Genomic DNA, 25,949 nt, shown 5'->3' on the forward strand with positions numbered 1-25,949 from the left:
GTTTATCTTTATTTCTTCTGTCAATCAACACAACACAAACAAATCTAAAAAATTACGATGACCATAAAAAACCTTAATTGAGTTAATTAAAATTTCTGCTACCGGTATTATTTTGGCCAACCAAAAAACATTTGAATTTATTATTGAAACACCCAACATTGTTTAATTGCTGCAGGTTCATTGAATTTAAGAGATAAATGAACTCAAAAAATTTCAAGAGCTTTAAAGTACACTACAAATGATATGCCGCCACCTACACTCATGAATGGAAAACCATGAACTTTTTTATATGCAATAATAATAAAATCGCTGTAAAATTAAAATATGTAAATATAAGATGACTTCAGCATCTATAATATAAACAGACAGTCGCTGCTCTTCTGTGTACCAATATAGAAAGTACAATTAAAATTTGAGTTTTGTAGGCACTAATTTTATTAAAATAAACATATTATTAGGTCTAAAATACATTAGATTTCATAGCCAACCCTTTCTAATACAATTCTCATCAATTCTAAAAATTCAAATATTTGATCATTGAAGAATTTTCCCACAACGTGGATGCTTTAAAAATGCATTAAAATCTTAAGTGCATAAAAATTCTGTTCAAAGTGTTTTGAACATTCAGAGCTTAATACAATTTTTGAATTAGTATGTATAATGAAACCTTTTATCTCAAATTCCTCCAAATGTATCAAGCGTAGATGTCTTCTGTGAAAGATTTGTCTGTTTGAAATTTGATATTGGAAAACGTGTGTAATTACATTGTAATTGAAACTCTATTTGCAATATTTGTTATGAATTATTTATTATTTCTTTAAACATACAATGCACTTTTAATTAAATGTTCATTACGAATATGGATATTAACAAGATTGTTCTCACAACCACGTGGGCTTTGTACTTTCAACTTCATCTAAACCTTGGACTGTTGTTGCCCACCCAAAGTCGTGCAGTGCAGCTTCTCTGAATGCCTCTCTGTCGTTTGTGTTCCTGTGAAAATTTATTACCAAATATGATTAGCCATGACAACTGTTATTAAAATACAAAATATTATTTTGTTGTTTATATATACATATATATTTTTGTTTTATTTGTTTTTCTTCTTCTGGTTTTGTTAGTCAAGTGCTAAACAAACAACAAAGTCATAGTCACTTCCATAATAATATTTTGTTGTTTTGCAATAATTTAAAATATTTAATTCATAGCCAAAACCTACACTCTGACATCTACCTTCAATGTGATTTTAATTTATTTGCATAGTTGTCACTTGGTTCGTCTGTCTGTCCCTCTGTCTGTCCTTCCATTCATTCATTCATTCAACCGCATATGCGTCAATTGAAGTACATACAGGTACATATTTATTGATTGAGTTTTGACTGTTTTAAAGTGGGCGCACAGCCTCTCATTTTCAGAAAAAAATCAACTAAAATAATTTTTATAAATTCAAGATTTTATTATAAAGCTTTTGTTTCCCTTTTCAAAAAAAAAAAAAAAAAGAATGTGATCTAAAATAGAGAGTAAGAGAAAGTTCTCTTGAATTAGAAAAATAATTTATTTCCAAAAATGATTAACTCAACGACAACTTATAAGGCCTCAGCAACCATATGAAGAATTTGTAAGTGATGGCATGTTTGTTCTTGAATGTGCAGAGGCCTTTAGAAATGCAATTAGTAGGCATTTTCTGATTACTTACTTGTGTAATGTTTAGTTAACGATACATATTTCACTGTGAACTATCCTAATATAACCAACAGCTCTTGTTTCCTTTCCTTTCATCAGCGTATTCAGTGTTGGGAAGATGAAAAAGTCAGAAAAAGTCAGTATGTGCCTTTTCTTTCAACATTTGCATCTCGTATAACCTTATCCAGCAAGACGTTGAAGAGATCACAAATAAAGCTGTCTCCTTGTCTGAAACCTTTTTTGTACTACTTAATGTAGTTCTCCGAGCGGATCGATCTTTCTAGTTCGTTGTCCCAGAAGGAAATTCTTCCTTAATATTTACATTAGGCAATTTTCCTTGTGGCAATTGTCAGTTTGTAGGTGAGAGAGGGTGTTGAGAGGCAAAGGGTTACCATATGCCTCACCTCTCTCTCCATCAAACTGACAATTGCCGCAAGGAAAATTGCCTAATGTAAATATGGACATAGTTCTATAGACGGACAATAAATGTTTCTCTTACATCGTTCTTTTCGCTTCCTTCGTTCCAAATAGTTCGTCCGTGTTTAGACACATAAATTTCTCGGGAGAGTAAATTCAGTTTTTAGGCAATAGGGGGTAGGAAAGAGTATTGAGGAGCTCTTTCCTCTCCGCTCTCTCCCAAAAAAACTCAATTTTTTTTGTGTCTAAACGCAGACTTCCGAGACCGAAGTAGTTCAACGAATCATCATTCGTCGTTCATTTTGTTTCCATCTTTTGATGGATGAAATGATCTAAACAAATTGACATTTTATGTGATTATGAATTATGGTTAGTCAATGCATATTTACAGAAGTCAGAAGTGACAAGCAGCTGTATTTTTACTTTTTTGTAGATTGGGTTTTCAAAATGTAATAGGGTCTACTCATGAAATTTGAAACATTGAAATTTTTTACCATGAAATATTATTTAATTGAATTAATTGAGCTATCCTCACCTAAGGAGTTTCTATTGACCAATATGATACGATCGTTTCGCTGGTGGTTAATTCTCAGCTCATCTGGCATATCAGATGTGGTGCTTGGCAAAAGCTAAGTTTGAAAAGTTGTATTTATACTAAACTTATTGCAAATTTGCAGTTGTAAAGTATTTTTGATGCATTTTTACTATCAAGTCAACCGTAAAAAATTTTTAGAGGATTTTCACCATCTATTTATGTTTTTCCTGAGAAAATGTTAAGAACCACTCTATTATTCAACATTTTCTTTGACATTTTATTTTCAATAACAGCAATGTTGTTGCAATTGCAATTCAATCATCTACCTTCTATAAATATGCCTTTTGTTTATTTAACAATGTGATATGAACTGAAGGAACTAGGTGAAATCAAGAGCTAATTATAGTTCCAAAAGTTCCTTAGAATTAGTTCGTTTCGGAACTTAAGAACTCTAGGCTTTTCCAGGAGTTGAAGCAAGTAAAATCTGCTTAATGGAGGAATTGCCAGGTCTAAAGCCACATTGGAATGTCCCATCCCTTCCAACGACCTCATTATTCCTCAGTCGATTTATTGCTTGGCTGGATGGTATATATTCAATACCATCTTCAGGGATTGATGATGGCTTATCAACCAAGCTCCTGCGGTCTTATTATTCTTCAGGCGGTTTATTGCTGTCTTTGCCTTTGCCATTACCATCTTCGGGGATTGGATCTGTGGTATCTTCGTCGTCTCGGCTAGTAATCCACACTATAGAGAAAAAATCGGAAAAAAGTTGAGGAATTAGAATTCCGATTGTTAGTCAAGAAATGTCCTGTGATATTGTTGAAGAATTGGTGTTGCAAACACTTAGTCCCGGTCCACTCTAGAGTGATTTCAATGAAATAATTTCATGAAATTGGGCGTTTTTAAATCGAGTTCCCCACTGCAGCAATTTCATAAAGTTACTTTAGTATGGAACTCGATCTAAGAACGCGTAATTCCATGAATTTTTCCAATGAATTCACTCCAGTGTGAACCGGGACTTAGAAAACTGTGGGGTTATTCTGAGTTTTGTCTCTCTGCCGTTTCAACTTAACGGAGAGAGTGAGAAAACTCAAGGGAAGTTTTCATTCTGTATAACAGACGTGACCAAAAAGAGAACAGTCCAAAATGTGAATGTATTCAAACTATTGGCAACTTATGACTGTGTGTTAGTGTGTTTTTATGCACGCACGCTACAAAACAAAAACAAATCAAAACATTATATCTTTTTCGTACGCTCTTTCTATGCATTCGGGTCGTATGTGTGTAAATAGCCGAAAAACTTCGGCACCGCCGTGTCAAAGAAGAACACATTTGCTGTATAATCCCCGATGTCTTCTGACTTATAATGCAAAAAGGGGCGTAGAAAGACTTTAAAAGAACACACTACACCTCGAAGTACTTTCATTTTGTTAGTCATGCAAACATTTTGAGATTGAGCATAAGTTAATATATTGTTTACAGTAGCAAAATTATAATAAACTTATTTCCACTGCTGGCATTCTTGTTCATTTTTAATTATAAACATTTTATTTAAAAAAAAGTCAGCAGGTGTTCCAAACAAATTTACTGTATTTTTCAGAAACATTCCAACATATAAAATCATTGAAAGCTATAAAAGAAAGCTATGTCAGTAGAAATTTAAAAACAAAACATTTTGTGGGTAACATACATAAATAAACAATGAACAATTTTTTAAGCGGGGAAGAAACAATCTTTTTTTCGATACAATAGGTCTGTACGATAACTCAAAAGTTTGTACAAATTTGTACAAACTTTTACAAAATGTTGTTCGATAACAAACTTGTTCTGTAAAGCTGGGTACACATTGTCAGTTCTGAATGACAGCTTTGTTGTTGCTTGCTAGTGTGGCCGTTCATTTTTATCATTCATCAGGCAACCGCAAAATGTTTTGTGGTTGCTGGATGGTTGGACAGTTATCGATACTTGACAAATATCGACATTCAAAACTGACAATGTGTACTGCTCTTAAAGAGAAATGGGAAGTAGTTGCAAGTACTTCCAAGAACTTGCAAATACTTTTTACTTGCGAAGTTATCGAACAGGCCTAATAATAATCCTCTACGCTATAGAGTTGTTTTGTTAAGGAATGAACTAGTTCAATTGAACGATTCATTAAAAAGAGCGTATGAACTTGATCAGCCAATATAGTTCACTGAACTGATTCACGTATAATAAGTTTCTTTATATCGATAAGTAAAGTAAAAAAAAACACACACACAAAACATAATTTTTCTTAATGATAATTTTCAATTATTTTTTAAGTTTAAATATTTACAATTGTTCACAATAATAATTAATTACATCATCTGGGGCTTAATTACGACATTCGATTCGATCAAGTATTTGCTTGTGAATGAAAAAATCGAACTATGAATACCTATGCGTTCTTCAAAGAAAATTAAGAAGGTAGATGGTAACAAAAGCGTTTATTCTAAAATAAAAACTACAAAACAAGATTATGAATGAAAAATGTAAATTTTTGTTGAAATTGTTGAACAATACTTTGGGTAATAATTGTAAAATGAAGTTGTGCTAGAAAAATGTACGAAATAATTTTTTTTTGTAAAATTTTTTGACATTTTTGTAACGTATTTCCAAAGTATATACCTTAGTAAGGTTGGTGACGCGAATAGGTTTTCATAGTTCGATTTTTCATTCACGAGGAAATACTTGATCGAATCGAATGTCTTAATTAGGCCCCAGTATTTTTTAGAGTTGTGTTTTTTGTGAACGAACTAGTTCCAATGAACAGTTCCATGTATTGAACGAAAGAAACCATATCCAGGGGCTGTATTATTGTTCTATGAAAATTTCAAATGAAAAATATTTCCTTTGTCTTATGCCAGACTATGAAAATTTTCAGGTAGGTGAAAATGAGTTTATAGGCAAGAGGTGTGAAGGGGGGAAACTCTGTACACAAGGTTCTGTAATCTGAAATTATTCTTTGTGTTTAAAGGGAACAGATCAATTATCTCATTTATTTATCACATCTCGTTCATTTAGCTTATCTCTTTCGTTGGTGAACGGAATGAAAAAGATCGATTCACTCAATGAACGAGATTAATATAATTCTTACTACACAAATCGTTCCCGTATCTTAACCCCCCATACCACTGCTATCGTAAACGATTCGTTTTCGAATGTTTTTCGATAGTTTTGCGCATATTTTGTTCGAAAACGACACACGTGAACGAATTGAAAACGATTCATTCGTCGCTCAGTTTGTGGCAGGAAAACCTTCGAATTCGAATATCGTTAATAATATATTCGCTTATAATAGATGATAGATTTTACGACAGTGCCGAAAAAGCATTTTTGGCGGACATGACATGTTTAACTTTATCTGACGTCTCTTGATAGATCTGTTATGTACCTTTTTCTTCTTTGTAATGATTGCGATTCAATGCGTGTAACTGTTTATAAACATTGTTGTCTTGTATTTGTAACCTAGCCATATGTTGGGTTTATCATTACTTCTTGTTTATATTATACCTAGCATTTATATCGAAAATATTTGAAAAAAGCAAATGGGAATTTTATACGAACTACATAAAATTATTTTTTAAAACTAAAAAATTTCCGAAGTAAAAAATGTTTCTCGTAACATTTTTTCTTGTGAAGGAAAAACATTCGCCAAATGTTCGAAAATGATATCGCTTTGAAACTTTTGACGAACAAAAGAACAACGTGCTTGTGTACACCCGAAAAACATTTGCCAATTCTTCGAATGTGATATCGTTTTCGAAAGTTGTGCCGAACATTCGAATAATATCCGCAATTGGTATGAGGGGAGGTTATACCAAATTTAATTTGTATTGGCTTAAAATATTTAAAGAAATGTTCTGGATGCTAGTAAATTTGCAGAATGCTAGCATATTTGAATTTGAATCGTCTTAGTAAAAAGGCCATACAAACTTATTATATGGAGGAAACAAACATGAAACTTACATAGTATTTTAAACTATACTCTCTCCTTTAATTTTGTTTCTTTTCCATCCATTATATATTATACTAATTTCACAGTACTTTATTTTATTTAATATGTACCCAGCAAACCAATCGTACCGATATCGTAACGACATCGGAACAAATTGCGGACGTTACGTCCGATATCTGATCCGAAATCGTAACGATATCTTAACGAAAGTTGTATAAAGTGGTTGACATAATTTCGGAACGAAATGTTGGAGCGAAATCGGATCGATTTCGGTCAGAATTCGCAACGAAATCGGAAGAAAATCCTTGGGAAATTCGGAATTCGAATTTTTTCCTCCGAATTTTCGTACAGATTTCTGAACGATTTCGGAATAATGTCGTATGAATATCTGAGGTACCTTCCAAACTTTCGTAAAGATTTCTGAACGATTTTGGAATAATTTCGTATGATTATCTAAGGAAAAAATTTTTCTCTGATGCATCTTTTTTATAGATAAATTTTCTTTGTTATGTTTTTTTATTGGAAGATTATAATTTCAAAGATATCTTATGATTTTCACTGTTGTTATCATTTTGTTTTTATAGTAGAACAATGTAAACTTTGTGTGCGAATAAATTGAGTCTATTAGCACTAGCTTGAATTATTATATGTTGCATTTATATTTAAAATATTTAAAAAATGTATATGCGAATTTTATAACCAATAATTTTGTTTTTCGACAACAAACTAAAATGTTGCTTGTTAGATATATACAAAAGGTGGTTGTTGTGCGAAGGGAAATTTGTTTCCGACATATCGATCCGAATTCGTAACGAAATCGGAAGAAAAACATTAGCAAATTCGAAGGGAAATTTACTTCCGACATTTTCTCCGAAATCTGAACGAATTCCCCCACGAAAAATCGTATAGAAATCGATACGAAATCTGAACGATTTTGCTTCCGAAATTGTTCCGATATGTCGGACATCCGACATTTGGTTTGCTGGGTAGTGAATCATATACATATGTATGAGAAATTAAACTTTTTTATTTTAATCTTAACTGACACGCAACAGCAAAGACAATGATTTATGATTCCATTTCCCACGATTGTTGGGATTTTGAGATAATGCTAAAAATGAAACGCGTTCTTTGTAGGAACGCGTAATGGCGGTGGCCAAATACTATGCAATTACTCAAGTTGTACTTCCTCATGCAATGACCTGAAAGAAGAATCATGCCACAATCAAAATTAAATATTAACAACTTTATTTTTTTTACGTGTGTAGTGATATTTGTTTAATTCAATTTTACTTATTTTATTTATGAAATTTAATTAATTTCATTGACCATAAAAAACAGTTTGCGACTGAATTTTCATTAAACAACAAATTGATATATCATCAATGAGAAGATTAATTGATCTTTTCTTTCTTTTCTTTTCTTCCTTTAAAATGATTGCCTTAATTGATGCTGTTGCATTGGAAATTGAACAATTTTATTGAAGCATTTATCAGATACATTTGCAGAAAGCTAATAAATTAGAATGAACAGAAAAATAAGGTAGAAGGAGGGACTTCTGATATATCGATTCCTTATTAAATTCAAATGAAAATGATAATATTGAATGAAAATGAACCGTCAAACTGAACGAACAACCTGGTTCCTTTTGGTGAACGGAATGAAAAAGATCGATCCGCCCAACACAGCCAAAACATCACTTATATCTCGCACCTCCACACCAATAATAGCCAATTAGAAAATGTCCTAAGCAGCAGTTATGTAGTTACTCATATCACTCTATTGGTATGTTCCCGTTAGAATTGTGTAGTTCCGAAAGAAACTAGTTCCAAGGAAGCTCTTTCGTTTATATAGTCTCGGGCGTGCATATAGTTCCTTTCATTTTCTTTTCTTCAATTCCACACTCACTTCAATCTTTCTCTTTCGTTGAACTATTTCGGTCTCGGAACTATTTGGAAGTAAGCAAACTGAACAATCAAAGAGAAAGATGCATTAATCTATATTGGTCTCGGATCTATGAAACTATATAAGGAAACTTGTTCCTTTCGAGAAATTGAACTAGTAAGATTGATCAGCTGCGGGAACTAGATTGTCCAGCTCTAGTTCCTGTACTTTATTAAAAGTTGCTAACTAGTAAAACTGGTGAACGACACCCATATAAAATGTGCTGTGTTAAAAAAGTGGTGCAAATTGTAAAAACTTTTTAGTTCTGGAACACATCGTATATGTATGTTGAATGGAATCAGAGCACTTTGTGCTATTCCAGTTCAAGAAACCCTATATTCAGTTCAATATTTGTTCTTTATTTTCTGAGCAGACATTTCAATTTGTATCTGTTACAGTCATTTCGTATTTGCTGAACGTATTTCAACTTTTGTGCAATGATTTGCCTCATGTAACCGATTCAACCACACGCAAAAACCAAGAATTTGCATTTGTTATTATTGTTGTTGTTTATGGTATTAACTGGAATCAGGGTATGCGCAGCAATGACGTGAATGGTTAATGAAATGAGGAATGAATGGAATGAAATTCAAGTTCAATTTAAAGATTTCATTCAACAAATCTCACTTAAACCCACATTGTTAACCGATATAATTGTTACATACATTAAACACACATTAGAGTGTACCTATGTAAATAATATTTTAATATGTATACGGTAGCCACCGTGGTGCAGTGATAAGCACGTCCGCCTTGCACTCAGAAGGGTTACGATTCAACCCCTGACCAGAACATCAAAATTTTCGATGTTGGCAAATCCCTTCAGAATTACGCTGGCTTAAATTTCCTTGTTCTTTTTTGATGTGTCTTACGGCAATAAAAAGTAGGTCCCATATCATTGATATGACAGAAGTGTCATCCATCCTCGATATGCTATTGACATTTTTTAAGGCGTGGGCAATCCATCTGTCTGTCTGTTTCTGCACCATCATTGGTTGTTGCAATGCTTTCTAGACAGCAGAACCTATCGACATTAGACCGACCCAAAACACAAAAAAATTGATTTAAACTCCTACCCCATAAATTTTTTCCATTTGACCAAAAAACCTTTTATATGAAATTTTGAGTCCTAGCAAATATGTGTGGAGATGGCGTGCGGAGCAGTTGTCGTGCTGTGCTGCATACGGAACCTATGCTGATGATTAGCAACTGGTGAGCTATTTTCAACACTGTGGAGGACTAAAATCTCAATGGTGTTTGATACGGGCGAAAAGCGAAATTGCTATGTACGGTTCACTTTTGTTGGCATCATTGCCCGGCTTCAGTAGCGGGACCAACCCCTGCCCATTTTCCTGACTTCGGTAGAGAACTTTAGTGAGATTCTCGACTCCCGGCACATCCATCTGTTTCAGCATTACCATGGAGATTCCATCAGGGCCCAACGCTTTGGATGACTTAACGTTCCTAATGACATTCGCAACATCATCCATTGTAAATTGTGGTGGTTCATCCGCGGCAGGAAGAGATCTAATGCGAGGTACTACTCTTCTCTTCACCCTGTCACTCCCGCGATATTCGACAAACTATCGACTGGAACAACTTGCGCACCTCTTGGGATCAGTCAGCGTAAATTCACCAAACGTGACTGAGGTCCAGGCTTCCTTCTTTCTAGGGTTCGAGAGTACTTAACTGTTGCCCACAATTCACTTATCCGGCTCCAATGTTGCAACTCTTCAGGTGATTTAACCACTTGTTCCGCTTATGCTCACCAACCAACCTGTTAACTTCCAGAGCCACTGGCGTTGGCACGACGAAGCTTATCACGCCAATTTGTAAATCCCGTCGCCTCTGCAGGGAAGTTTGGTCTCACTTCGGGTATTCGACCAGCAGGTTTATGACCGTTCCGATACCCGAACATCAGAAGCTTTGGGCAGATCTCTAAATTGATGATTAGTAATCTCTCTAAAACTCGGTCAATTAGCTTTTCCATGATTGGCGAAAGTGCGGCGTTCAGAAATGATGAAATTGGGCGGTCTTCAGATGGAAACAATTATGGGTAGATGGTCTGATCCAATAAAAATGACGGGTAGCTAGCATCTGATTGGGTGATATGTTGATTTTGACAAGTTTGTATGTAATAGTGAAAGCTTATGGTCTGATCCAATAAAAATTACGGGTAGCTGGCATCTGATTGGGAGATATGTTGATTTTGACAAGTTTGTATGTAATAGTGAAAGCTTATAATTGTACATCCGATGGGTGGATACTTATTCTTTGTCGTTGGAATACAGTGTGCTGTCAACATTTGCGGATATCCTAACGTTTATGCGTATTTTAAGTGCATATGTTTGTATGGAGATCAAACTGTTGATATGTATGTACTTACTATGAACATATTTTATATTCATATGTACATGGAAGCAACTTTTGCAAATTCCAGTAGAGCATTTACAACCCGTCGCACACTCTCACAAACATAACGGCAACGCCAACATAAGTAAACACACCACAATTACCTTACCTTCACAATGCTTGCTGCCGCTCAAAACAAGACATAAAAGCCGGCAACAATTTCCTCAAGCTTTAGCTGGTAGATGAATGGTAGCAACAACGACAACAACAGTAATTACCAACATCAACTTGGAAGAATATTTGCATATTTATATTTGTTGTTTTATTGGTTTGTAAACAACATTTTCTAAATAGTTAAACAACAACCTTGCAGTGCAGACTTCCATACTCTTCTCCGTACATTTTTATGTTGTGCTGCATGTTTTACGGCGCTTAACAACTGGTTTAAGTAAGGCGTGAGTGTTGGCCATCAATTTCGTAATTTACATATCCAAACAATTTTTCTTTCAAAGCAGACAGACAGGCATGCACTTGAGTGCGTCAATCATCAACAAAGGTAACAGTGAGTGTAACAGCATGAAGAAGTCGAGAAGGGAACATCACTGTGGACGACGACATGTTAATGTAAAGTTTACTGAGAAAATAGTTCAATTACTCCAATTCGAACTTCTTTTTGTTCATCTTTTTTGGGAAATTGTTGAACTTAGTTTCATTACACCATTAAGTGTTGTTGTGTTGTTAAGCAACAAGTGTGTGGCCAACTGCTGGGCCACTTCTTCCTCCATCCATCCCAACCGTTCATGATGTCATTTAAGGTTTATTGGAATGCAATGGAATCGATTCCATTGGTTATTCAAATTGTAGCATAAAATGCGCCTCAGGTTATTAATGAACTTGTTTTGGGGCTTAGTGAGAGGAATATTTTGGTGTTGACTTTATTTTTTTTTTTGCGTTGGCCGGCCGACATGCAGTGCAGTTCAACATGTTTAAAACTGTGAATATTTTTTAAAGCCCTCTGTCTTATCTACTTTGCGCTTTTTCCGGATTGTTGATGCCTACCACATGCCACTCACTTATTACGACTATGCAAATTAATTTCGTTGTAATCCAATTTTTTGTTCCGTTTATGGACAAGGAAATAATTGTTGTAATTTTTGTGTTCATTGAACATTGAAAATATTTAATTCAACGTAAGTTTAAGTGACCTTGGGTACTAGATATTAGCCAACCTGATAAATGTATGTAGGCTTTGTAATTACTTGTGTTGCACACACAAGGTTATCTGAACCAAGTCATCCTGTTACACCTTTTGATCTGACAGGAAAAAATGGAATTCTGTAACTCTTTCTTTGATTACCAACAAAAATCGATGAAATTAAAATGCAAAAAATAGGAATGAAATTTTGAAATGTTTCTATCGGCAGGGCCTAAAAGCTACATTATTTGGATAGCTTACTTACATAGATGGCATCAAATTCTAAACCGAACCTGTTGTTCCCTAAGCCGAACTAGGAATAAACTTCCGAAAGCTCCGATCTCCTACTTCTACAATTTTGGATATCATGTCTTGTGATATCTGCTTCATCTTGGTCTTTCCATCGGAGTCCTTGGTCTTCCCTTGGGGAGTATAGTATTCATATGCTTTTCAATCGGGTGCATCTTTACCGATCCTCTTGGCATTGGCCGGCCAACGCAACCGTTGTATCTCTACACGTGTAACTAGGCTGATGTAGTTGTAACCCGATATAGCTCGTAATCCAAGAGACGTCTATATTCACCGTCTTTCGAATAATTTTTCTCTCAAACACAATAACCACTGTCTTATCTTTTTGCGCAAGTACCCAGGCTTTGGAAATACATACTTTCTTCTTATCAGAGTATCCGGTCCTCAGTTAGTGTCATCTTGCAAAGCCGAATGAACTTTGGCTTGGAATACCTTTGAACTTTGGGAAATTTTGAAGATGTGGGCATATACCGACAAATTTCTGGTGGAAAGTGTTATAACCCCAACGAAGCCTAAATACCAAATTTCTGCCGTTTCGGTGGGATACTGAGGGTACAACCTTTAAAATACCGAAAATCGGGAGAACGCTTCTATGGGGCTATTTGAAGACGTGGACCTACACTGATAATTCTCTTCTGCAATATTTTATACCCCCATGGAAGACTAAATATAACATTTCAGCCATTTCGGTGGGATATTAAAGCCACAACCTTCAAAATACCGAACATCGGCAGGAATCGTTCTATGAGGGCTATACGAAAACATGAACTATGCCAACTAATTTTCTGGTGGAAAGTTTTATACCCCCATGGAAGACTAAATATAAAATTTCAGCCATTTTGGTGGGATATTGAGGCCACAACCTTTAAAATACCGAAAATCGGAAGGTACGCTTCTATGTGGGCTATATGAAGGCGTGGACCTATACAGACTAATTTCTGGTGAATGTTTTATACTCCCAATGCAAACTAAGTACCAAATATCAGACATTTCGGTTTAAGGTTCATTAAACTTTCAAAATACCGAAAATCGGGAGGTACCGTTCTAAGTGGGATCTACCAAAGCGTGGTCCCATATAGCCCATTTAAAATGCCAAACATCCAAGGAGTAATAGAAACTTATATACCAAATTATAAAGCTCTATCTTAAAAAATCAAGCTGTATCTTCCTTTCAACATACAGATGAATGGACGGACGGACATGGTTATATAGACTTAGAATTTTATGCTGATATACTTTATAGGGTCTTCGAAGAATATTTCGATGTGTTACAAACATGTTGGAGGGTATAAAAACGTGGTAAGTGTCGATCTGCATCTATTGGGTCTTTTCCAGGATTTGCGCAAGGGAAATATCTGGTTATTTGTGGATTTGACCTTGGGTTTTAGTTATTCACACTATATCCTTGACACTATCGTATAAGCAATGGGGAGCATAGTTATGCTCCTATAATTAGATCAGACGGCCTTATCTCCTTTCTTGTGGACAGGGCATAGAATGTTCACGTACCAATCATCGGGTACGCGTTCTTCCTGATGGTGCTAATTAGCTGATGATAAGATGTATGTATCAGCGTGTCGTCTCCAGAATTGCTCGGCTGGTAGGCTCCTGCGGCCTTATTATTGTTTAGCCCGTTTATTGCTATGTTTACCGGGCGGTATACACTCAAAACCATCGGCTGATGCGGCCTTATTATTCTTCAGCCGGCTTAGTGGCGTCTTTATCTCATCTTGGCCAGGTGGTATATACTAACTACCATCTCCTGGAATTTTATCTTTGGTGTCTTCATCGTCACCCAGATTAACTTGCTCATCGCTATGTACCAAAGCCACCAACCCATGGTAGAATCATCTGACTTCATTCTGGCTTCTGTACATATCAATTTTTTCACACTTCCGCTTTACCATTTTCCACTTTTTCTAGTGGAAAGAACGGTTTTCCCCTCTTCATTTCTGCCGATATCTCCGTCGTGCGCTATGCGTTGCTACTGATTGTAGAGTGTGGGTCTATATGCCACATTTTTCTCTTCTGTAGTAACACGACACTTTAGACATGTAATATGTTCCATGGCGAAGGCCTCTAGTATCCAAATAGGGAATTCGAGACAGTTTACATGGAGCGGGCACTAATTTTCCTCTGTGCAATTTTTTCTTGTGGAAAGAACGGTTTTCCCCTCTTCATTTCTGCCGATATCTCCGTCGTGCGCTATGCGTTGCTACTGATTGTAGAGTGTGGGTCTATATGCCACATTTTTCTCTTCTGTAGTAACACGACACTTTAGACATGTAATATGTTCCATGGCGAAGGCCTCTAGTATCCAAATAGGGAATTCGAGACAGTTTACATGGAGCGGGCACTAATTTTCCTCTGTGCAATTGAGTTGAGTGGAATATGCCCAGGCTATCTGATGTAATTGCAGCTTACCGATGTCCACTTCCGCAACCAAACTCTAGCTTTATATCATGGCAGCTACAATACAGTGTGTTACCTTTACGTGTTTTTGTGGCGCCTTTCCCAACCCAATCGTATTTCCTGTATGACAGTTATGTCGGTTCCAGGTGCAGACCATGGTTCTTAAAAGGGGGTAGAGACGTTTGTTTTTCTTCTTTGTTTTTTGTTTTTATAATTGTAGGATGTTTATAAGGGTCGGTTATTAACCAGATGTCCCACCAAAGCTTTTATCGTTTTTATGGGTAAACGCGTGGCGCATAGCAGCTCACTACCTATAACGGGTGTTAGGAGCAGTTCCACAAGAAATAGCACGAGGAGGTCAGTGTCCACTTGAGTTGAAAGAGGGACTATTTGTTGATGCCGGTTAGGACCGTTGATTGGTATCTTTCATAGTCTACGTCACTCATTCTTAAGAGCTTACGTCAGACCAAAAAAACTTACTTTACATGATTTTTTTCAAGGAACCTACCAATATTTTTAAGTACGTAGATCTTTTTTCATCTGAAGCAGCACATCTTCTTAAATTACTTTTGGAATTTTTGTTGTTAAAAAATATTACATACTTTTGTGGTAAATGGCTACCTGCGAAACCCTTTTTAAAGCGGTGCCAACGATAACTCAAAAACGAATTGTCCTATATTCATATACGTTGATGGGCTGTTTAAGAACCTTATAATCTTGACTTTAAGCGAGACAGAGTTTTAAAATATCTAATTAAAAGGAAATGGTGAAATGTCAAAGTCAACATTTTGATTTTAACGAAAAAATGAACCGTTTTTTGTCCAAAAATCGGCAAAAATAAATAAAAAAATCTGGTTCGCTTAAAGACAACGTCACCAAAATATACAGGTTCGGTCCATTCGTTTTCGAGCTATCGTTGGCACCGACTTCAAAGGGTTCTTCACTTTGAACGGTCATATATCAGCCACTTTTGCTCCAATCGAAATTATTTGCTGCCTTTACTTCAAAACAAGCCAAACACATTCTTTCGATTTTTTAAAGGCGATAAGTAGGGGCAACCCCTGAAACAAATATTAAATCCAATTTTCACCCAATTTCCCACATCATTAATCGCTAAGTTGACAACATTCTTTTTTCAACCACAATTGACGAACGTTGCCACAGACAACACAACACATACTGTTTTAAATGACAACTCTGAGTGCAACTGAACACGACTTGAATTACTCTCTGTGGTCATCAGAACGAATAAAAAACATAAAACACAAGAGCTGAGCTGATCTGGGGTAGCTGTAATCAAATCAAATAATGAATGGATTGAAGGTGATACAAAATAAAAATGCAATAAGAAATGATCCACAAATAACCACAATGAAATTGAAACCCTATAGAATGAAATTTGTACTGAACTCAACAGGATTGTAATGTCTGTGTATAAGTGCAAGGACGGACAATTAGCGAGGCAAACAAACAAAATAATTTTTGCTAATATACTTGCTGTGAGTACCAGATATTGTGCTCATTAAACACATAAACTACTACTCAACTCATCAATACACTTCCAAACACATAAAATCCATAACAGCTGCAACAACAACAACACTACCATGTAGCACCACAAACAATAACAGAGAAACGAACAAAACATTGTTGAATCAATCCACTACTGCTTTGCTGATGGGTGAAAAATTGTTGTGTTGAGGCAGCGGCTACCACGCGACTTGGGTTCAGTAACAAAACGGCATTCGGTGAGCGTGGAATGTGTTTGCGGAAATTCAAAGCTTAAACTTTTACGACTACCAAACCGCCAAACATACCTATCAGTTAAAGATCGTGTTGAACGCGTTTAACTATCCAATTACTTTGGTGTGCAAAATCTTTGCGGGCGTTTTATTTTTCACTTAAAAATAAAAAATAATTAAAATGTAAAATATATACATGCACCTACATATATAAAGTTTTTTTCTCATTTGGATACAATCTAAAAACAGATACAATAACCAGACCTTTATTTGACTCAATGCAACTTTGTTTACCAAAACCAACCAAAACAATGAAATAAAAAATATTGAGTGTGAAATGATGAAAATTTATTTTTTCCAACTAAACAGAAATTAATTGAAAACAAAAAATTTGTTGCAAGTGCTGACTGAGAAACATTTATTTTATGCAGGGCAATGAAAAAATACCCAAACAACCAAAAATGTTTACTTTCAGAAAGAATTATTGATATGGGAATTCACGAAAAAATGAATTTAAATGAAAATGAGAATGAGAATCTGGTGATAAGGCAGGCACAAGAGTGCGTATGATTGATATTTTGTTAGTCCTTGAAGTAGGTCAAAGACAAACATATTTTGTTACTCATACGCCATGAAATCCCATTTTGAAACAAGAAATAGTATACATATTTCGGAAATAGCAATCAGATATCAGAGAAAAGTAAAAAGCCAAGACCCAATGGATTTTTCTTGCTTGCTTACATTTACTTTACAGAAAGAAAAAATAAATTAATACAGAAAAAATAAAGCGAAGAGATCAATAAGTTTTTTTGGCCTAATCGATGTTTATTGTTTTCGATCAAGTTTTGAAAATATATAATTTGAGCACAATATTTCCTCTTTACATGGTCCAATATCCTATTAAGATAAGCATCTGTAGAGCCTAAACTGAGATATGTCATAGTTAATCTCTCGTGGGGGATTCCACTGATAAATATCTGAACAAGATCAAGTGTGATGTAGAAATAAGCTGTAATTGCCTCAGTTTTTAAGATATCTACATGAAATTTAAACAAATATATGAAGAAAAGACAAAATTTTTTAGTTTTCCATAAAAAAAAAATTAAAAATTTTTTTTTAAGCTACATGAAAGATTTTTGGTACATAGATTGGGAAAAAATCCCATTCTTAAATCTGTTCGAGATGCTAATTTTGGTTGTTGCGCGCAAAAGTTATGGCGGTTTCAATTCTGATAAAAAGAAAAAAATCTTTAAAAGACTCTAATCATTATATTGAGAAACTCTCTTAATTAGGGGCTCCCTACATACTATATGTTCACTGAGGTCCCATAACTTTAATGAAAAAGGTTAAATTTTCGCGGAAATTAGGAAAGCATTCAAAACAATTGGTAGTTTACATCTTGTTCTAATAAAATTCAAGCTGTTTATGCATCTGAAAAATATATAAAAAATATGTACGTAATCTAAACATCGCGAAGATTCAAATGAAACCAAAACTATGCAAATCCTTTTAGCGGTTTGCATATTATAGCAAAAAACAAAAAATATATTGAGGAAATTTATAAAATTTTTGTAAGAGAAAATATTTATTAAAATTTATTTTGTGAGTTAGTTAAGCAAAATGTAAGAAAAATAGGTCGGAGTTTTTCTTCTATTTTAGTTAAATTTCACGCAATAAATCACATTTTTTATTCTAATCACTTCTCGAATACACACTAACATCTAGCGGAAGATATGGGTATCGTTCAAATAAATGTTGGGTTCCTTTAAATGGGGTATAATCTTGAAATAAAATTGTATTGGGTAATGTTCATTTTGAAATGCGTGTAAATCGCGAAATCCTCAAAATCACTTGATGCGCATGCGGTTTACCAATACAGCGAATTCTTCTCTTTTAATTTGTACACATTTGCCAATATTTACTTTGGCCGCTAAGATGTAGCATCGTCTGCAGTTTAGTGTGCAACAAACTGTATAACGCTTATATTTTGCACAAAGTGCATACACTTTTTATGCGCATCCGATTTCACTATCAATCGTGAAAAAATACATCGATCTAAACATATTTCAATAAAATCCATCAAGAACCGTGGATGTAGCATCACACAGTATTTTTTGGATAAATCGGATACAGCTCCCATGCCACTAAATTTTTCAAACCGCTGTTTTCGCACAAACCCGAGTGATGATTCACTTTCTTCATTGAAATGGAAACGATCCACATAAAACGCGAATTAGTCAGCGATATTTTGAAAAACATTTTTCGCAAATTTTTCAATTTTTGCAGTAGCCATTTCCGCCGTTCTAGTAGACGGATTTTTACGATCTGTGATTCATATGATCCGGATCGTCGAAAAACTAAAATATCGCGGGGTAACAGCACACTCAAAACTATATTGTAAATACTGTACCCAAAAAATAGGTTTTTTAGAAAAAATATCGCACTAAATTTTGGCCTATGGCAGTAGATTACTCTGCTGCTGTGTGGGCTACATACTCAATAAACATATCAGATTATGCGGAATCGCGAGTTCTTTAATCCTATAATTGGTTTTTCGAGATAACCGAATGCGCGTCCCAGTTACATAAAAAATACAAAAAACACCTGAAATCCGGCTTCAAAATGTCAGCATCCATAAAAGGTGGATACAGTGGAAATTTTGGAAAGTGATACATTAGAAGTGTAATCTTCATTTTGTATTCTCCTACTTTTACTTTGGACAGATGTCCGTCGTTTGAATGGTTTAATCAGAAATCGAATAGCAATGTAAAAAACCTGTTTAGATTCAACGTGTTTTTACCTATGGTTTTTCCTTTACGCGGTCGTAACTACCACGTAAATTAAATTTTTTTCCTAAATTTTTGAGCTTTGTACAAAAACATCTAAATTAATCCAGCAATAGTCATAGTTACTGGTAAACTACAATAGTTCGCGTATTATAATAGTGCAAACCTTGGCTTCATGGAAACTAAAAAATTTTGACTTTTCCTCATATAGAGAATTTCCTAGCTAAACAAAAGTAAATTCAAATTGTATTGTTGTTGGGTTAGATGAGCCACATACAATCTGTCTGTCCATTGAATAAAAATGTACGAATGGGTTGTTTGGTTAAAATGACAGATTGTTGGTATAAATGTTACATATGTAAACAGATATGTATGTATGAGTTAAACTATCCGTGCCATGATGATAATCATGCGATTGTTTCTAACGACATTGAGTGATATGTGGTTTTGGCTAGGTAACCGATAGGTTTTTTCTTACAGTAAAAAATTTAATTTTGGATAATGTTCCAATCTATAATATAGCGTCAGGCCCTTCATGCATTATGTATATCGTCACCATACATGCCAAAAGTCGTAACTAACAAAATAATAATTTTACAGGGAAAGCAAAAAACGATATAAAATGAAAAACTGTTTTATGGAATATTAATGTTATGAAGGCGAGTATATGGAATATTATCAATCGTATACGAATGGGAGTAAGTAATGAAACCAAAACCGCCGAAACGCCTGGTTTTGGGATCTGCAATGTTATCCCATTTTCCGAAATGCCTTTTCTTGAAGTTATTTTTTAACGTAGAAGCTTGAAATTTTGCAAGAGCATATATTTTAGTCTCATGTATTAGATTCGATCAAAAAACTAATTTTGACTTTTTTGGAGATACGACTTCGGGCATTTATGTTCATGTGTATTGTTCAACAAGTTGATTATTGCGCAAGAAAAGGCAAACGGTAAAACTAATCCTTATTTCCGATTCAACGTGCGGCCTGTTCGATTATTTAAAAAATGTCTTTAAACTATCAAAATTTTCCACCTTTCCACTAATTTTCTATTTATAAAATTGTTGTTTTGGATAATTCATCAACACGCCAAGTATTTAAATGAACTTTTAAAAGAGACAAGAGAAAACACAAACACTGAAATTAAACCTCCCCAAACTAATCAAATATGTAGTAAATGTTTTGTAAAACATGCTAAACTAGCTGACATGCGAACATTTATGCGGTGAATTTTTCAATCAAGAATAACTAATAATACGAATCTATACTAAATGAGCCGACAAGGAAATCTAAGTCTTAAAACATAAATAATTTAAAGCTAAAATCTGTCAGGAAGCGAAACCCGAACTAAGTATTTCATGAATGGTAAACCGAAAAAGTAAAGACCTTGTTGTTGTTGATGTTGATGTGGCTCTGGATCCATCTTCAGTTCTAGAAATGTCACTGCTTCGATGAGTTGTAGCCACAAAGCTACTTGGGTCAGTTGAGTAGGTTTGGCAGGGCAGTTGAAAAGGAGCAGTGTGTCATGCGGGCATGTGCCGCATGTTGTGCAGATGTTTTGCCTATAAGAATTTAGACGGTTGCACCATCCCAAGCATTGTTGAGCCAAAACTACTCTGGTTTGTCGTGGCATCTGACGCTCCTCAGCTGTGATAGATGGAGGATGTACTCCGAGCACTGCATTCACACGATATTTGTTTATGGCATCTGCGACTACATCCGTATGATGGCTATTCAAACGCCAGGTTGTCATTGCAGCTGACGCTTCTCAGCTGCGATAGATGGTGGTTTCTGGCATCTGCGACTGCACCTGTTTAAATTCTATTCAATCCTGCCTGATAGGCTTGCTGATCTACGGTTTCTCTCTTGCAACCTTTGACTACTCTTTCTAGATTATGAAGATCCCTCCTGACATGCCTGGATGAGGGAGTCCTATCCACCATATGGTGATTAGGATGGACTTCACGATACTGCAACGAAAGCATGTAATTATGTTTGTATCCTTATGTAGAAGGTACACTGAAGGCATAAGGTAGCATCCTGTTGAAGTTCTCAGGGCGACATTCTGACAGTTTTGAATATTTTTTATATTCGCAGACCACACTGGCACCGCATAGTTTACCACAGACCGACATATTGCGTTATATGTGGTCAACAAGGTTTCTTTATCTGCATCCCCAGTACTGCCAGCTAGGAACTTGATGACCTTGTTCCTACATCTACATTTGTCGCAGATAGCTGTGGTATGCGCCCCTAGAATTTTGGGATTGTATGTAATTGGAATTCGAGACATGACATTCAACTCTGTTCCCACCTCTGACGTCCATGGGGTGAACAGAGTGGCCGTAGATTTAGTGGCGGATGTTTGCATATTACTCGCGTAGAATCATCCGGATACGTTACGATCTCAATGCCGTCTGGAGGGGCGGAATACAGGAGAGGTAGAGGTTAAACAGTTCCGGAGATATCACCCCACCTATGGGAACTCCCTGTTTCACTCTACGGGCCTTGGACTTCTTTTTCATGAATTCTACGTACGACTGGCATCCACACAAACTTGGCCAAAGGGTTGTCTGCTCGATGTGCTCAAACAGCGTCAAGTGCCACCATGAGCCTTCTCTCACACGGCTTGCTCTGGTTGAGTCATCGGCTAATATGTGTGACTGTTCTGCTTACGGAACCCATGCCGATGAGCGGCAACTAGATAGCTATTTCTAACGCTGGGGATGATTAATGCCTTAAGGGTCATTGCTACAGGAGATAAAGCAAAAGTGGGCCGTATGATTCACCTTTGTTGGCATCCATACCTGGCTTCATTAACGGAACCATGCTGCCCATTTTCCAGACTTCGGGGACGATGTGGGTGGCTGGTGAAAGGTTGAGAACTTTAGTAAGATACTCTTGACTCCCGGCTCAACCATCTGTTTCATCATTATCGTGGATATTCCATCTGGGCTCAACGCTTTAGATGATTTTGCGATTCTGATGACATTCGCAAAATCATTCCTTGTAAATGGTGGTGATTCATGCTCGACAGGAAGATCTGATGCGACGTAGTACTCTTCGCTCTGACACTCCCTGTTCAAACTGTAGATTAAAATAACTTGAACACCTCTTCGGATCAGTCAGCGTAACGTCGCCAAATGTGACTAGGGTCCTATCTTCCTCCTTTCCAGAATTCGAGAGTGACTTAACCGTTGCCCACAATTCACTTATTCCGGCTCCAATGTTGCATCTCTTCAGATGATTTAGCCGCTCATATTCACCGATCAACCTGTTAACTTCCAGTGACTCTGTGGTTGGCACAAAGAACTTATCATGTTAATTTGCTAATCCCGTCGCCTCTTTTGGGAAATTTGGTCTCACTTCGGGTATTCGACCAGCAGGTATATGGCGAACGGCTGCAGCAGTAATGATGTATCGGAACATCATTTCTGCTAGCCAAACAAAAAAGAGTTCGACAGATCTCTGAAACGGGGATATTAGTGAACACTTTGAAACTAGATTAATTAGCTTTCCCATAATTGTTGAAAATGTGGCATTTACAGGTGATGAAAACGGGGGGTCTGCTGAGGGAGACAATTATGAAGAGATGGTCTGATCCAAGAAAAACGACGGGTTACCAGGTGACGTAATTTGTCAGACCAAGTGACCCGGTGGTTATGTCTTGCGAACTGTGGCATTCTTCGATAATTCGGATAGGGACGTCCTCAATAACCGTGCAAAACGCAGAGCTATCGAAATTTTAAATTTAGCGATAATCACCCACTTTATTTTATGTTTCACAGTGAATGGAAGACCATTATGATTCCTGTGCTGTCCCATAACATATCATCTTTCAAGTAAAAATTAAAATGCTTATAATTTCGGTAATTTAATATATTTTTCGGTAAGTTAGTGACCAAAAAAGTGGTCGAAAAGTCCTACCTTTCATTCATAATTTTGCGCTTTAATTTTAACAATTTTTGTCTGTAACTCAAAAAATGATTTAGAGAATGACACTACAGGTTGTTTGGGTATGCGTGAATACCTTACCCAAACCCACTGTGCAGAGTATAGTCGTTCCCATATGTGAATGCGTAAATAATATCATTGATATCATATCAATATGAAGATATGATGCACCTACACAAACAGCAGAACATCTGTCAATGTACACAGTCATCCAAGCCGAGCAAAAAAATAATGTCTCTGTTATCTGTATTTGACATTTATCATTTCATTCTCATGATAATTGTTTTTGTTTTGTCATAAGAAAAAACGCACAGATCACAAAGACACAATCTAGCATTACAACAAAAATAAGCGCAAACAATTGTTCTCTTTGTCTCAGTGACCCCTCCCCCCTTCCACATTTTAACGTTTGACAACCAAACAATCATTGACATTGATACATATTTGTGGCAGAATGCTGGCTGGCGTTCAGGCGATAATTGGTGTTGTAGGTGTTCGTTTAACGAAATGATTTGGTGTAACTTCAACATTTTCCATCCAAATGAATATTACAAAATTTATAGCTTCAATTTTTAAGGTCAAGTTTAAATGTGGAATATTTATTATTATCGGCGACTATCTTTTTTCTCTATCTTCATTTGTTTACCATGTTTATGTAGCATTGAAACAGAACCAATCATCAATACAAATTGTTCGTCTGTCATTTGAATTGACGTTTGAACATTTCCAATCAATCTTTGAATTTTTTTGTTTAATAGATTTCAATTGAAGATTTTTAAACAAAAAAATATGTATATCAATGTAGGTATGTTTGTTCTTTTGCATTTGCATGTGTTCCTAGGTGTTGTTGTTGTAGCTAGGTGTTGTTGCTTGTAGCTTCGTATGTATTATTTTTCGGATTATACCCCTATTTTGAAAAATGAAAGTGCACTTACATTGAAAATTTGGCGTTGAAAGTTTTTGAACTTGTAAACGTTATACGAATATTGATCAGATAACAAAGAAGACAACAACACATACCTGCCTGCCTGTCTTGTCTTCGCTTACCAGTTTAGTCACTACCGCCGCCGCTAATGGTGGTGACACAATACCTTCAACTTCACCTAACAGCGCCAATAATCGCTGCCACCCGAAACAATGCCATAAATAAATAAATCGGATGCGTGTTTAGTTTTTAATTAAAATTTGCATGTTCGTTTTTTTATTTCTTGTTTGTCAAATACTGTCTATTGCAGCAGAAGTTTGCAAGGTCTAGTGTTGCTTTATTGTTGGGTAAAATGTTCTAACTCTCGTTTTGGAGAAAGAAGACAGTTTTAAGCCGAAGTTCTTTTTTAAATCCATAATAAAATAATAAGGTGGCGTAAAACGGCCAGCTGATTGATTTCAATCTGACAATTATGTACGTTGTTATTGTGAATTATTTGCGTAAAACCCTAAACAAACTGTTTGACAGATTGAAGAATTTTCTTGATGTTGTTGTTGTACTCTTTACGTGACCTGTTAAATAGACCTTGTTTAAACCTAATATAACAGCCTGTTTATATGTATTATAGCTTTTTGTCGGGTAATTGTACGGTTACATTAGAGGTCTTTGCAGGGTTAACCCACTTCATGAGGATTTATTTGACGTTTGCGCTATGGAATTGGCATTTGAAACCCAAACACACTGGCTTAATCCGGTTAAGTGTAACCGGTGTATTAATCTTCTTTATCAGGATTTATTTATATTTGTCGTATACGCAATGAAGTTGACAATTGTAAACGCGCTATAAAGCCGCATTTACATCTAACAGGTTTTATATTATTTTAATTGTAAATTCCATAAAATATCTGTCTATTTGTCCCAAATACTTACTTTAGGAGCACGTGTACATCGAGTTAAACACTTCTGTTGCCACTGAATTCAGCATTGGAATGTATAGCTGACCCTTCTCTAAAGTAGACTTAAACTTGGTTTATAGTACATTTACATTTACGAAATCGAGTGGATTATAACTGTTAATTCCTTTGTGTATACGTCAAAAGAAATCCCATCTGAAATCCATTGAATTTCATTTGACGTTTAAGCAATGGAATTGACAGTTGAAATCGAGTGGATTTCGTAAATGTAAAACTAGCATTAGACTATGCACTTATACTATGAATAAGTGCATTATCTTGATTTATTTGACATATATTGTATAAAAAAGACAATTTAAATCGACTGGATTTGCAAGCATAGTCTAAAGGGGGTATTACGCCTGTAAAAAAGAAAAGACACGGAGGTCTAATCTTAGTGAGTGCTCTAGGCACTGATGTTTATTGAATAAAATTCTACTTATGAACTACTTATGAAAATGTAACTTAACCTAATATAACACAACAATAATTCGTATCTATTCTAACACCGTGTTAATATTCTTTATGAGGATTTATTTGACTTATATGCAATGGAATTAACATTTGAAATCCAGTTATATGTAAACGTACTATTAGATGTTCCTTTAAGCTCATTCAGTATAGATTCTTATTTAGTTCTTTTGGATTTAAAATATACCGCATAAATGTTCGCATGTCAGTCAATTAGCATGTTTTACAAAACTTTACTATTTGTTTAGTTTGGGGAGGTTTATTTTCAGAGTTTCTATTTTTTTATTTC

General features: G+C 35.5%; 1 protein-coding gene across 14 annotated transcripts in view; it reads left to right on the forward strand.

Annotated features, from left to right (window-relative positions):
• Lmpt (four and a half LIM domains protein limpet) overlaps nt 1–25,949 on the forward strand; it is a 437,156-nt gene that overhangs the window by 387,833 nt on the left and 23,374 nt on the right. For 2 of the 14 annotated variants that reach the window (XM_073986063.1, XM_073986062.1), the window contains exon 1: nt 5,705–16,754. The exons of 9 other annotated variants lie outside the window; for them this stretch is intronic. The gene's annotated coding sequence lies outside the window, so the exon portion shown is untranslated. Of the gene's footprint in view, nt 1–5,704; nt 16,755–16,820; nt 16,902–25,949 lie in introns of those variants that run through there. 3 more of the 14 variants (XM_073986065.1, XM_073986064.1, XM_073986066.1) reach the window with 2 other exon arrangements.

This window comes from Musca autumnalis, unplaced genomic scaffold (assembly GCF_047663935.1).
Source record: "Musca autumnalis isolate F117 unplaced genomic scaffold, ASM4766393v1 scaffold_4, whole genome shotgun sequence".
Classification (NCBI taxonomy): Eukaryota; Metazoa; Arthropoda; class Insecta; order Diptera; family Muscidae; genus Musca; species Musca autumnalis.